This window comes from Ochlerotatus camptorhynchus, unplaced genomic scaffold (assembly GCF_037179485.1).
Source record: "Ochlerotatus camptorhynchus isolate MF236.1 unplaced genomic scaffold, CSIRO-AGI_Acam_v1.1 ptg000304l, whole genome shotgun sequence".
NCBI classification, from domain to species: domain Eukaryota; kingdom Metazoa; phylum Arthropoda; class Insecta; order Diptera; family Culicidae; genus Ochlerotatus; species Ochlerotatus camptorhynchus.
Window position 1 is genome coordinate 2593224 of NW_027040792.1, and position 13640 is coordinate 2606863.

The 13640-nt window shown below is 42.3% G+C and overlaps 1 protein-coding gene across 1 annotated transcript in view; it reads left to right on the forward strand.

Annotated features, from left to right (window-relative positions):
• The first annotated feature begins 2568 nt into the window (after nucleotides 1-2568).
• LOC135707157 (uncharacterized) overlaps nucleotides 2569-13640 on the forward strand; it is a 443094-nt gene continuing 432022 nt past the window's right edge. Inside the window, exon 1 of the mRNA XM_065228898.1 lies at nucleotides 2569-3002. The gene's annotated coding sequence lies outside the window, so the exon portion shown is untranslated. The remainder of the gene's footprint in view (nucleotides 3003-13640) is intronic.

Below are 13640 nucleotides of genomic sequence, written 5' to 3' on the forward strand. Positions count from 1 at the left end.
GCATATTAGATAGAGTTGCGCCCCTCGCTTTTCCCGGCCACCTACATCGTACAGAGAGCGAGAGCGATATAACGTCGAAATCACCATCGAGGAACTCGTAGCAGTGACGAAAGGATTGAAGATGAATAAAGCTCCCGGTCCGGATGGAATCTCCAACGTGGCGTTGAAAGCGGCGATCCAAGCGTCCCCGGACATGTTCAGGATGGTGCTGCAATGCAAGAAATGCTTCGATGAGGGTCACTTCCCTCACAGGTGGAAGATACAGAGGGGGTTATTCCGAGAATCGAAGTGACTTTTGTCACTGGTAAAGTGAGAAAAGTCACGTCATGGTGACGTGACTCTCCATTTGATTTGCACAGAGAGTCACATCACCACGACGTGACGTTTCTAACTTCACTAGTGACAAAACTCACTTCGACTCTCGGAATAACCCCCAGCCACTAGTGTTGTTGCCGAAACCAGAAAAAACCACTGGGGATCCAGCATCGTATAGGCCTATATGCGTGCTGCATAATTCACTTGGAGAGGATCATCCTCAACAGACTGACGAAATACACGGATTGTCGGAGAGGTAGTTTGTATTCCGGAAAGGGAGATCAACGGTAGATGCAATTCGGACATTGGTTGAGAGAGCCGAAAAGGCGTCCAAACAGAAGCGGAGAGGAGATAGATACGATCGACGTCAAGAATGCGTTCAACAGCTCTAGCTGGGAGGCCATCGCCGAAGCGCTGCATATAATGAGGATCCTGATGAGCTACTTCCAGAGCCGGTTTATGGTCTACGAGACATACATGATACAGAGATCGATTAGGATCACAGCCGGAGCTCCACAAGGCTCCATCCTTGCTCTGGAACGGAATGTACAACGGCTTGCTAACGCTGAAGCTGCCCAAACAGTTGAGATCGTTGACTTTGCGGTGGAAATGTTGGCTTCGGAGTCGACTGGATGTAAGGAGCGAAGCTACAGAACCATCTCGTCGGAAGCAGTCTGCGTTATCGCCAGAATGATCCCTATCGGCATCAGCCTGGCGGAGGACACCAAGTGTTACAGGTGGAGAGAAGCCGGAAGAGTACGGAAAGTTGTGAGAATGGAGTAGGTGGCAACATGAGTAGAACACGGCGAAGATGGACACATAGACTAATACCGATTCTTTCGACCTGGGTGAACAGAAAACACGGAGAAGTCAACTTCCACCTAACGCAGTTTCTGTCTGATCATGGCTGCTTCAGGAAATACCTGCATCGGTCGGAGTGTCACCCCTCTGTCCGGAGCATGAAGGGAGATGCCCGTCCTTAACGTGGAGAATGTCGTTGACGAAATGCGTCGAGAAGAGGATACTTAGAATGCCGTCAACAGAGCAGTGACGCAGATTTTGGCGGAGCTGCAGCGTAAACGAAGAGAGAAGCGGCGGTCTAGCAACGCCAGCTAGCGCTGAGAGTATGAGAAGTGCATTGAGGAAATTGGGAATCTTTGAAACGGGAACAGTTAAATCGACCTATATTTGATTGCATGGAATTTGTTGAATTAGAGATGAATTTTATCCCAAAATTGCTAAATGCTTGTTTTCCTACATTTGCAAGTCACTTTAGGCCACTTTTTCGTTTACCAATTTACTATACGTCACTTTGTGGTTTGTGGTGACTATTTTCTTAGACATCATCTGGTATTAAGGTGAAATTGACCTAGTGAGTAAATAAAAAAAAATCAAAAATGGTTTTCTCTGAGACATCACTTTAGATTGGAATAAGTTCTCGTCGTTTGTGTAATAATAAATGGAAAATGTCGACGAGAGCTTTCTGCAATCTGACCTGATGTCTCAGAAAAAACCATTTTTGATTTTTTTTTATTTATTCACTAGGTCACTTTCACCTTAAGATGGAATGAATTAGCGATAAGTGTATGTGATGTGATTGAATATTAAGTTAAATTGATTTCGATGTAAGATGGCGAATGCTTCGATTCTACATCAAACTCCATAGAAGTCTTTCCGATAGATTTAATCTTTATAATAATATTTTTAGACGGTTCTTGAGTTCAGTGGCAACAGGTAGCACTCATTAAAACTCCATGTTTGCCTTGCAATAGTTTGAATACTATGCCATACATATCGGAACGGTTCCAACTAAGTTCATTTACCCTATTGAGTGGAAAAGCTTGATTCCTTCATCAGCATGCTCCATAAATTTATACCATAAGCCCTCTCAAGCATAGCTTTTTCGCCAACGAGGGGTGATCCGTGAATACATCACCGTGGCAACGCAAGAGAATATGCCCACTCAGATTTGGCTGGCTCACTTGGAGAACCATGTGTGCAGAGAGAGAGAGAGAGCGAACGACTGAAATCCACCAATCAGCGAAGCGGTACCCGCTGAGTTCCGGCGCATGGTGGTGCTGGTGCTTGATTCTGCGCGCGCGAGAGTGAGTTCCTGAGTTGTGGTCGGTATCAGCGAGAAGACGCGCACGAGGCGTACCACCCATGTCCGGGGAGGATGGAAAAAGAGTGACAAACGGTGCTGTAACCCAGACAGCCGTGCGGCAGCAGCCAACTAACCAACCAACCAACCAAGCTACAATCTACCATCTCACATCGCCAGAGTGTGTACATTCTCGTCCGTTCGTACGCTCGGATTGTGGTGCTGAAGCGTGTGTATGCATTGGAGTACGGTTCAGTTATATTCGCAAAACAGTTCGGACCGCTGTGTCTTCGTGGTGTCGTGCTACGTGTGTACAATTTTCCCCGGTTGTGTATTATTTTTGAGCAGGATTTCTGTGCGACTGTCCGGCTGACGGATTGACATTTTCAGCCGTACCGGGTGTGAAGGTTCTGACCAGGCTCATGGAGAGCTAAATAAGAACGACTGTATTGATTGCATGTTGGCCGTAATGAGCCGTTCCGAATGTGTAAAAACTTCCGTCTTGAAGCTAGTGAAGTGAAACGTGTCGCAAAGGATTGTGTAGGAGGATTAGATCCAAAGATACATGACGCGCGGAGTTTTAGAAGTAAGTGGTTTCCTTTGTTTGATAAGAATCGAATTGGGACACGTCTGAGCCATTTCGACACCGAGCAGTCTGGGTTTGCTACGAGTCGGAAAAAGGACACAAGGTTTACGTCCTTTAATGAGGTCTTGCTAGGATGTATCTACGCTGTGAAAGTGAAAAACGAACTATACCGTGTGTGTTTGTGTGTGTCTACAGCACCAATACAGCGAACGTGGCTTACAACCCTCTTCGCCACCCATGATGTGTGGTGGGTTGAGTGGGTGGTTTTCGACTTGGTCCGTATCAATTGGGGGAAAGACAGGTGAACTAGTTTTCCACCGAACAGCCAACTATCCCAAGGAACGAGCAGATCGCATCGATTTTAATTTCCTTTCCTTCGGGGGTTGCCGTCGGTTGAGATGCGGATGGGAGCAAGCGGTCGGACTGCAGCAGACAGAATCCCCGTAGGGTTTCACTTGCAGGGTTCTATTTTGTTGTGGCATTTCGCTTCAGGATATTGTGTTGGTGTTGCTGCTTTCGCTAGCAGGAGTCGAATTTGGATCTATGTGTGTGTATGATCAAACGATAAGCACGGCCGGTCCGCGTACGGGAGAAAGTTGAAGTTGACTGGCGGGTGGACGGCAGTGGGAGGAAAATTTGTTTTTCCACCCGCCGTTCGTCGCTCTGTTCGCCTGCCTCTTGCCGCCGTCTTAGGAGGACAACGAAAACAACAACAATGCGCTCTTCAGCGATGGTAGTAAGTGACGTGGACGTAAGATGGGAGCGTTGGCGTGTGCAGGAAATTGGAGGACCTGGAAAATACATCAGAAAAAGTTTTAAGCTTTTAAATTGTTTTTTGTGTATTAATTTATTTGCACAGGCTCAATCGAATAAACTTTACAGAGCCAAGTTATCATTTGCGTTTTTCATAATTATTGTCTTAAATCTAGAGTTAAAGGAATTGCGCCGATTACTCGCGTTCGCCTCGAGGTTAGTAGCAGCTTTTAAAATATTGTGGAACAATGTTCAATTTCTTGAAGAAATTTTAGGACACCGCTCAAATCCTGGACTATTCACGACCAACGATAGAAAAGGACAGCTTTAGTAAACAAAACCTCTAACTTCTTTTTCGAGTATCTGAGCTTGCCTAACGCAACCTGTCACAACTATCGAATGGGAGAATTTTTGCTAAAAATGTTCACAAATTACGTATCGCAATAGGGGGAAGGGGGGTGTAGAAAAGTGTTACACTTTGTTGAAGCGGTGCTCGAGTTACGCGTAACAATTATACAGTCAACTATCCACGACTCGATGTCCACTAACACGAAATCGAGTTATAGAACCATAGTAAACATGAATTTCATGGCTACTGTAATGTGATAGCGATTTCGTATGGGATTATTGTTCTATAACTCGATGGTCCCTTCAATGTCGGTTGTAGAGAGTTTTCTATATTTTAAGAAATTCTGTAAGAGATTCCAGTTGTAAAAAACTGATTAAGCATATGAAAATGACAATCTGACCCTTGCGGATGTATGGGAATGCGAAGAATCTGTGCTTTCGGTATTGAACTGATTGGGGAATTCTGGGAAGAATTCCAAACCTATCGCATTCTGAGGAGACTTTCAGAGCAATTCTAGATCTATATGATTTCAAGAGAATTCTTAAAACGATTTCATGGAACTTCCGAGGAGAACCTCAAGAGGAATTAAAAGTATTCATTGACATATTCACGAGAAATTTCAAAATAGCTCTAATCAGAAATCCAGCCTGAATATATTGAAGTACGCCAGAGAACCTTCTCAGGATTTAAAAAATGCTCTATGATATGACCGGTTTTATCTTTCTCGTTAGCTACTTTTACTTTTTGAGCAGAATTATTTTGGAGTGGATTTATTTTCAGTAAGAACGTACATTCTTAGGCTTGAATTGTGTTTTTAAGGTTTTGGAACAGATTTTAAACTTGGACCATTGAAAAAAATTGAACCTAATGAAATCAAACTTGCAGAAATTTTCGAGCATCTGGAGCGAATTATTCAAGACTACGGACATGGAATAAATTCCAAGAACCCAGATTACAAATAAATTAAAAGCCTTGCAAAAGTTCCAAAGCTTATGAACGAATGTGAAATCTGAGCATTCCGGTCTCCAGGAAAATTCCAAGGTATTGATGAGCAGAATTTCAAGGGAATCCTGAGTAGGATTCAAAGTATTATTATTATTATTTATCTTTATTAGGGAGGCTTTCAGCCTTGGCTGGTTCGCCTCCAAGGGACTCAAAGTAAATTCACAAGGGAATTTTGGGGAGCATTTCAATGCAATTCCAACGAGAATTCAAAGATAGTTCTGACTAAAACTGCAAAGTAATTTGGATGAGACTTTTTCTAAGGGATTTGAAAGGAGAACTGATAGGGAATTCTAAGGAGAACTCCGAGGTACTCGCAAGTTAAATTCCAAGTGAAGAAGGATAATCCAAAAGGAATTCTGAAATTAATGCAATGAAAATTCTGACGAAAATTCTCAGAAATTAGGAGTATTTCAAAAAAGTTTTTGTTTATTTATTGTTTAGTAAATCATTTGACAAACAGTCTTAATGAATATCTAAATTATGTTCAATCTTCTTACTCTATTTACAAATTGAGGCGTAGACATACCAAAATTGAACGCGGATTCAACCGAGGCAAACAAACGAACCATTGCAGATATAGGCTGGTTATAACCATACAGAGTACGATTATGTGAATGAGCAACGAAAGGAGTCTGGCCTTCCATCGACTATGGTACCGAACGGCGAAGAAGCTTCATCCCCCTATTCTCGGATGAGAACCTACCTGACGAGCACGTTTCTCTAGCAGCCAGTAATGTTCCAATAATGTCTGGTCACTCTTTGGCAGCTATCAACATCGACCTCGCTATGGATAACTAGGGCGGCTTCGCAACTGAAGTCCTCATTTAAGCCTGAACCTGACGAAGTTCCTTCCGTCTTCTCAAGCAGCACATCCTGGAGCCTGGTGGCTCCGCTCTGCCTTCTGTTCGAAATGTCCCTTTCCAGTGGGGTGTTTCCTTGCTGCTGGAAATCAGCTGAGATGTTCCTATGATGGTTCGCATCCTATCGTCAGTTGGAAGTTGCAATCGACGTCTGCCGATCTCCTTCGTTCCCTGCCACTTCTGGTATTCCGCAAGGTAGCCACCTCGGCCCGTTGATATTTCTTGTGTATTTCAACGACTTCAATTTCGTCCTCGACGGTCCATGACTGTCGTTCGCAGACGACATGAAAATCTATCTATCGCTGACTACCACCTTCTCCAACTCCAACTCAACGCTTTTGCTAATTGGTGCCAACTGAACCGCATGGTTGTAAATCCAACAAAATGTTCAGTAATCACGTTCTCACGGAAGAAACATCCAATTACATTCAGTTACATCCTAGAAGGCGTTGGTGTACATCGTGTGAATCACATTAAGGATCTTGGAGTCATCTTAGATTGTCAACTCACATACAGCCAGCATATCTCGTACGTGATTGACAAGGCATCCAGAACGCTCGGCTTCATTTTCAGGATAGCTAATAGTTGCACGGACATCTACTGTTTGAAGTCGCTTTACTGCTTCCTCGTCCGGTCGGTGTTAGAATACTGCTGCCCTGTATGGAATCCCAATTACCAAAACAGTGTACAACGAGTAGAGTCTATTCAACGACGATTCATCTGGTTTGCGCTTTCGACGATTCCTCATCGCCTGCCAAGCTACGAAAGTCGGTGCCAGTTAATTCACCTGGATCCTTTGTGGAGTCGATACGATACGGCAAGGGTCCAGTTTGTGCCAGACATTCTATAGGGCAGATTCGATTGTCCTTCTATTCTACTCTAGCACTCCGTAACAACGCAATGCTGAGGATACCTTTTCGTCGTACAAACTATAGTTCGTATGGTGCTATCAATGGGCTACAAAGGGTTTTCAATCGTTTTGCTTCCTTATTTGATTTTCACTTGGCACGAGAGACGCTGCGTCAGAGATTCCGTGATATATTTTTAAGACTAAGGAATTAAGTTGGACTTCACGGTCTTTGCAGCTTGTTACTTCTTGACTATATTGTATCACCTAGTATTGCTTAATCCATCATTAGGACTAAACCCAGTCTGTTGATGTAGAACCAAATAAACAAATCCCGATAGGAGATAGAAGCAATCGACGTCACCGTTGAGTAATTTAACGACAAACGTAGCTTGCTGCAATTTTCGTCTTCGATCAAGCGTTTCGGCAAGACCAAGTAGACGGCATCTAGCGGGACACGCTGGAAGGTTAGACGGATCACGCCATGGTAGATTCCTGAGAGCAAGCCGTATGAACCTTTTTTGGACTCGCTCTATTCTTAGGTTCCATGTAACGTCGTTTGGAGCCCATACGAGTAAAGTGTTTTCTAGAATCGGTCGCACGATGGAACAATATAGCAATTTTAGAGATAAAGCCAAGTTGACGGTTTGCCTTGGAAATAATCGATGCTTAATGGGAATGGAAGGAGAGGTTCGAATCCACCACCAAGATCGGTCACATGGTCCTGCCTCATGGTCTCTTCTCACCGTAGCTGCTTGAAATGCGACCCATAAAATATTCCCCTGAGACACTGCAAAAGGCTCTGGATTAGGTCAAAAGTGGTTCATTGCGTATGCGGCCAACAAAAAGCATGAAATCCCAAAATCAACGTTAAGCGTCAAACTGAAGGGGATTCACTGCCAGCGACTTGGGAAAGATGCAGTTCTAAGTGCTTAACATGAACAGCTGCAGGTCGATTGGATTCTTCTATGCGCTGTGTCTGGATGTCGCAAATCACAAAGGAGATACTCGAAGCAGTCTCCGGAATCGCATCCTTTCAAGGCAGCACTTTCAAACGAGGAATACCATCGACAGGATGGTTGAACAAGTTTCAATGAAGGCATCCTGAAATCTCGAAGTGGACACCAGAAGCGCTTGGAAGAGCATCCGCAGGGTTGACCGCTGACGGACTTGAACGATATTTTGAGTACGTCTATAGTCAGTTCTAACACGGCCGTTGTATCGTCTGGATCAGCCAGCGTCATGGTGGAATGTGGACGAAACCAACTTCGTTATGATTACAATGCCAAATAAAGTCTACGTTCAATTGTGCTCGTTGTGGATGGGTACTCTGGTTGAAGCTGTATAGGTGGTGCTCCGAAAATGACGTGAAGCTAGTTGTGCTGTATCCCAACTCAACGCACATTCTCCAAGTTCTTGATGTGCCCGTATTTGGCCCGCTGAAAGCCAAATACACCGAACTGTACAATAAGTGGAAATGTGGCAATACGGAGAAAATGTTCAATGAAGTTGAATGTGTAAAGCTGCCTAAGCGATCGTCAATGGATGACGATCAACCGGACTTCAACAATTTGACTTCAGAAAACTGGATACAACTCGTTTAACAAAAGAAATTTAAGAATGATTTGGACGAATGTCAAGCTTTGCCTCAAGTAACCGAACAGATTGATCCAACAGATTGATCAGAATAACAATCTACATGAGATCAGTAGTCACACTAATATCATTTTTTCAGAGTTCATGGAGTCACTCAGTGTCACCGACATATCCGACATCGAGCCTATCAGCGAAGTTAATGGAAGATCAGCGTCCGAAGAAGAGCCATCAACAAGTTTTAGTCCTCAGCTGGTATAGTTCGAATTCGATTTCAACTGGGAGAATGCAACGTCAAGCATCTCGGCAAGTGATTTTGTTAACCAACAAACTAATATACTTGTGTCCAAAGCTCGCGGATCGATTCATAAACTTCGCATTCATCTCAAGATTAATGATCCATCGAAACTGGTCCTTATTATGAAGCAACAATCAAATATCATTGAGCCAGTTGCAATTGAAACTTCTATATCCTTGCCTCTAACATCTTCGAATATTTTGTGGTGAATGTGAGCAAAAACACTCGTCGACCAAAGGGTTTAAAGGTCTTATGGAGTAATGTTTGACGTTGAAATTATCAAGAAGATGGATGAACAGAAGACTGCCGAAGACCGTGAAACTGATGAGCGCGATAAAATGATACGTGAGGTTAGGGAAGATTTTTCATTAGAAAATGACCGGATCATGTTCACGCGGGAAAGACTTAACCTGCTGGACACCGAAGCAGCTACAGAGAGGGAAAAGATCTCTGCGAAAAGAAAGCTCCAGAACGAAACCAAGAAAGCTAAAGGAAAGCAACTTGTTGCTCCTGACGCACAGACTTCACGAGTCCCAAGAAAGCGAATTAGGATGGCGTAGTTTGAAACAACTGTTAACTGTATAACGAAAGAGGTAACTCCCTCAGCTCAGTCGGTAAAGGCGCAGCTACAAAGCAAGACCATGCTGGAGGTGGCTGGGTTCGATTCCCGGTCCGGTCTAGGAAATTCTCGGGTTGGAAAATTTTTCGACTTCCCTGGACATAGAGTATGATTGTACTTGCCACCAGGGCTCTACATTTTCGAAACTCTAAAATGAACTCGTGTTTTGTTTCTCTCATACATACGTGTTCGACGCTTCATTTCTATAACGCCTAGCTAGACTATCAGCAGGATACGAAAATAAAAAAGCAGGATGCTTAGAAGGAAAGGCTGTCTGTGGAACTTCTCGTCGTTGCTTTGCTCATCGCTTTCAATGTAACTAACGTTGATTTTCTAGTTAAACGAAACCTCATTATGGCCTTCAATTCCCTTTCACGAACACCCTATCACCGCTCTTTCAATTTGTTTAAAATGCGTTATGTCCCGTTTTCGATCATTTTTTTTAGATAAATATATCGATGGAAGATAAAGTAAAAATCCTCAAGTGTTTTCACGTGAGAAATGCTTTAAATGTGTTATTTCATTTTCCGTCATATACGTCATGAAACCTCTGTTGATGTGTTTCATGAATGAGAAAACTATCAAAGTCGAGCGCTCTTTCGCTCATCAGTTTCACCGAAGCTTGTTAGGAAGACCAATGGAGCGACGGGAGAAAGAGAGACAAGCGATTGAACATTTGTTTGTGCACGCCGACTGAGGTTCTAGAATGCTGCGAAGCTGTTCGACTTTAACAGTAAAAGAAAGCCAGCAGTCTCTTCGTCGCATCGATTTGGTCGATTGAAGCTGATATTGTGACGCCCTGCTTGCCACACAATTATACTAATGCAAAAATGGTAGCAGGCATCGAAAGCTCTCAATTAATAACTGTGGAAGTGCATCTAGAACACTAAGTTGACAGCACGCAATAAGCTAATATGCGATAAACAATAAGCTTGAAAAGCGAAAAAGAAGAAGAACTGTGAAAGTGCAATATATATATGAGGGGGTTAGAAGGAAAAGGGTGTAAGTGACTTTTATCGATTCTGTTCATCGACTTTCTCTTTTGATAGCCGCAGCTGTATAAACAGATTTGGCGCTATTTCTGCCACATAGTTTGATGAAGCAGGTTCTGATCTAGCATCCAGAATGGCAAATGAATCAAGGAATGTGTTTGCAGCTGAATTATTAACGAAAGAGTTAGTCGATGAAGAGAATCGATCCAAGTCACTTACACCCCTTTCCTTCTAACTCCCTCATACATTGAAAATTTGGGTAAAAGCAGTTTAGAGTGTATTGTTTACACTGTATTTTTATCGCTGTCAGTTTTTCGAAAGTTAGAAAAAATTGTGTCACCCGAAAAGCGATTGATTTGGCGCAAGCACCTGGAAAATCCTCAACTCTCTCATCGGGACATCGGAAAACAACTCGGAATCGTGCGGTCAACGATGAGTCGTGTGATTAAACATTACTACGAAACTCTGAGCATTGAACGGAAGGAGAAATGCGATCAGAATGGATGTTCCATTAGTGATCAGGATCACAAGCGTGTCGTGAAAGCGTTTTAGCGGAATCCCAATGCTTCGGTCAGGGATGTGGCCAAAAAGCTGAATCTGTCCAAGTCTTTCGTTCAGAGAGCCAAGGACCGGGAGGAACTGCATACATACAAAGTGCAGAAGGCTCTAAATCGTGACGAACGGTAAAATACGGTGGGAAAGTCACGGGTCCGGAAACTGTACATCCAGATGTTGACGATTGTTTCATCGTGGATGATGAGACTTGCGTCAAGGCGGAATTCCGTGTTTTTCACCGCCCAGCACACGTTTGATGTTCCGGAGGAAGCAAGGAAGCAGAAACTTTCAAAATTTGCCAAAAAATACATTATTTGGCAAGCAATCTGCTCATGTGGCAAACGGAGTGCGGCGTTCGTGACTACCGGGACTGTAAACGGGGAGATCTACCTCAAGGAGTGTCTACAGAAGCGTCTGTTGTCTCTGTTGAAGCAACACGAGGGCCCTACGATCTTCTGGCCGGATCTAGCTTCGTGCCACAATTCAAATGATGTCCTGGAGTGGTACGAAGCCAACGGGATCACTTTCGTACCCAAGAACACGAATCCCTCCTCCCCCCTTTCCCAAAGAACCGGAGCTAAGGCCCAACTACGATCATCATGATTCGGAATAGAATAATAATTCCACTATTATTAAAAATCAAATATTCAATCAAGAAGACGTAGAAGATTCCTTCCGAGTCCTGAATTAGAATCAATTCTAATGATTCTTGCCACATGTACTAATTTTTTTTTAATAAACATATCCACTTTGTAAAAATTATCGAATTAATCCCAGGATGCCATGACAATGGTTCGAACAACGATCATTTACCCTATCAAGAAATTCAGAAAAAAGGAATCCGGTTAAAACTCTATCCACAAACAACGGTTCCTTTCTGCATTTCTCTTAAAAACATGCGTTCTTCTTCTTATGTCAAGCCTGGATTTGTTTTTATTTTCCATAGTGCAGGATACCAAACATAATTCTGAGCCAAGTTTCGCAAATTTTAGTAAATTTCTCCATTTATAGGTTATTTAAGCACACCCTACGAGGATTTTTCTCACATACCTTACTGTTACACTTTTATGAAAGTTCTAGCTCCATAATTTCAAACAGTTTTCTAAGATCAGGATTTTGAAATTCATTCTCAATAAAAGTCTCATAACCTTAAGCACTTTTGTCAATCCTGGCTCTTGAATTGCTGTGCACGGAATCTTGAAAAAAAAAAACTACAAGGTACAGCCCTATGGGGTTGTACGCAATGGTGACGTAGGACTACGTTGTCTTATATAATAAATGTTATTTGTTAACTGCAGCAGGAGCTTGTGTTTTGTGTAGGAATAGGAATTTGAGCGGGGTTCTCTCTTTAGCATGACGCGCTTGACGTAGATGGTGCACAGTGACTCACGAAGAGCTATTGATTCCGATCAATAGTGGTGCTGCTTCTTCCTCATTCTATGGATGCTCTGCTCATGTGAGCTGCAGCTCGCTGCTTGTAGGGAGCCTTTCGTTGTGTACTGGAGAACACCACCACTCACCACGCGGTGATTTAATAAACACGTTTTGGTGAGACCGGATGGAATTCAACTTTGAAATCTGCGTCGCTTTTCGCAGCAACAGTTGCGCAATTATCATCAGGGATGGAAAATCATTTACATTCATTTCGTGCATCATTTACATTCATTTGCCTCTAACTTTTTCCATCAACAGAATACTGTAAAATGATGTGTGAAGCTTTTTTAGCTTTTGATATTAACTACAACTTTTGTAAATAACTGAAAAAATCTGAATCTCTTATGCATGATGAAATAGAGCTGGCAGAACATGTTATTGTTTTCAGTGAAAGCAATTTACATTCACTGAAAAATAATGGTGGGTTCTTATCGCTCTGATTCATCATATATAAGAGACACAGATTTCAGTTGTTTACAAAAGATGTAGCTAACATCAAAGCCTACAAAAGCTTTGAACACTATTTTACAGAATTCTGTTGATGAAAAAAGTTAGAGGCAAATGAATGTAAATGATTTTCCATCCCTGATTATCATAGCAACAGTTACACATTCGTGCAATTTTCAATAATGATATTTTGAAAAATGATAAAGTCTTAAGTTTGAAGTCAGATGCGTAGAAATATTTCTGATCGATTGGTGATAAAACTATTGAAATTGGTCCTGGGGCAGCTGAGTTAGTAACGTTCAAAATCTTTCTTAATTTTGTTACATGTTCCATTTTCGGTTTTCACAAAGTGTAACCCCATATAAAAATCCCAGACGAAGTCATACATCAAAATCAATGTTTGAATTTGATAAATTGTTTCTTAGGAACTCATCTCTGAATATCTTTGCAAATTTGTCAAGAATTTGCTTAGGACCATTCCAAAAAGTCTTCAGATCTACTTTTACTTTCAGGATTTCCCTCAATATTCTTATGATTCTGTCCGGTAGGGATAACTACCCCATTTCCGGCCTACTAAGCACAACCCGTACTGAGTCTTTCTTAATCTAGCGCAGTTTAGCACCAAACGGAATGTTCTTATTACTGATAGCTTTCCAATTTATTTACCTTTCCGTGCGTACACAGCAAAAAAATAATTTTGATATAACATCAAAGTGGATGCACTACAATCATGTCGAAAATTTCATGTAATTTTTATGACCACATAAATAAACAAATGCAGTAAAAGCAGCGTAATGTCAGTTCATGCATTGTATTAATGATAATTTTGTCCTTTTTAGCAAGTAATATTACACCATATTTTCGACATGATTGTAGTGCATCCACT